The sequence below is a fragment of the Myzus persicae genome, unplaced genomic scaffold, assembly GCF_001856785.1.
Source record: "Myzus persicae strain clone G006 unplaced genomic scaffold, MPER_G0061.0, whole genome shotgun sequence".
Taxonomy (NCBI): Eukaryota; Metazoa; Arthropoda; class Insecta; order Hemiptera; family Aphididae; genus Myzus; species Myzus persicae.
The window spans coordinates 5748-7730 of NW_019104208.1; the positions used below are offsets into that span (position 1 = coordinate 5748).

At 28.8% G+C, this 1983-nt stretch overlaps 1 pseudogene; it reads right to left on the bottom strand.

Moving 5' to 3' along the window:
* LOC111040001 overlaps window positions 1–761 on the bottom strand; it is a 6296-nt pseudogene extending 5535 nt beyond the window's left edge.
* Between the last annotated feature and the right edge of the window lie 1222 nt (window positions 762–1983).

Consider the following 1983-nt stretch of genomic DNA (forward strand, 5'->3'; position numbering starts at 1 on the left):
CATAATATGAGATTTCTAAAGATTATTAAATTACCCGAAATAGGAAATAGGAGATAATAATAATTATAATATGGGTATTTCCATCCATTCCGAATTAAAAAATACTAAAAATATATTTTAATTCATATTATAGATAGGTAATAATATATAAGTTACTTGTAGATCTTGAATCTTTTGTTTTTCATCACCGCGTCAAATCATCTCTGCATAATAATGATTATTTTAGATAAGTACATATTTGTTTAATATTCGAAAATATTAATATTATATATAGGTATCCGTCATATTATTATGAAACAACTACCTTCCAACTCGGTCAATCTATTTTCCAATTGCAGATTTATTTCTATCACTTTTTGAAACTGTTCAATGTCAGTACTACCGGATACAGCTGCCGGGTCTAAATTGACTCGAACACTTGGGTTGATAGATTTCTCACTCACGCTTACCTAAAGCATAAGAATAAATAATAATCACATATTATTTTATGGTATCAACGACCTACATCGAATAGATGCATCGTTCGACCTTATATTATTATTACTAAAACATTTTACCAATTTCTTTGGCATGTTCTTCCGTGCGTCATAAAACGATTCAATCAGATGTCTCATGTTTAAAAATGCTATCATCCCGACAACACTAACACGTACGACTCCTACAATTGAACAATTAAACTCATAAGTCATATTATTCGAAATGCAAATGCTTATAAAGTCAGAACTGAATATAATAACACTCGAGTAAACTAAATTGCAATTTACACATTGTGTACAGGTATAGTATACGAATACGTTGTTAGGTTTTCTTATTCCAGCCAGGAGACAAATAGTATAATTATTTTTAATCTCCTATGCGGTATGAGGAACGTGGTATAACATTTTCAAGACTTTTGATCCAACGAATTATTTAATGGACATTAATTTTAAAAAAAATAATAAAAATCTAAAATTGTATATACCTACCTATAACTTGTTCAACATAATTATTGAACATAATGAGTCAAAATATTTTGAAAGTTTTCTGATTTAAATCTATTATGCCTATAAATAGCGCATAATTAAAAAATTGTGTGATACATAGATATTACTAATATAATTCAGTGAAAATTGTATGAAACAACTTTTTACGGTTTTTTTTCAGAGTTCCACTAGAAATAAAATTGATTTCAATTTTTTCGAACTATAAAACTTATACTCATAGGTCCTTGGTTTTTCCTGACGCCTTAAAAACTATTAGGAACATTTTACTTTTGACGCTCCAGAGTACCTACTAGATTCACTTTCCTAGTTTTCATTTCGAGTCTGCGGGCGCCCATGCCCCCCTTAAAATTTTTTTCTATAATTTAACCCTAGTTCAATTTTTCAAAAACATATTTTTTATTTTTGATAACCATATACTGCATTATAAAAATTCATTATTTCATGATCTAACTATTGTAAATAAAGCTATGAGTTAAGTAATTCTTATATTGTAGACCGCAATAGAGTACATTAGTGGAAAGGGGGGCATGGGCGCCCACGGGCAAATGAATTTTAAGAATCAAAATAAAAAAATGTATGAAAAAATGTACCTACCTATAACTTGTTCAACATAATCATTGAACATAATGAGTCAAAATATTATGAAAGTTTTCTGATTTAAATCTAATATGCCTATAAATAGCGCATAATTAAAAAATTGTGTGATACATAGATATTACTAATATAATTCAGTGAAAATTGTATGTACCTACTTTTTACGGTTTTTTTTTTAGATTTTTTTGGAACTCCGCTAGAAATAAAATTGATTTCAATTTTTTCGAACTATAAAACTTATACTGGTAGGTCCTTGGTTTTTCCTGACGCCTTAAAAACTATTAGGAACTTTTTACTTTTGACGCTCCAGAGTACCTACCTATTAGATTCACTTTCCTAGTTTTCATTTCGAGTCTGCGGGCGCCCATGTCCCCCTTCCCATTTTTATTTTAAAATTTTTTTTTTT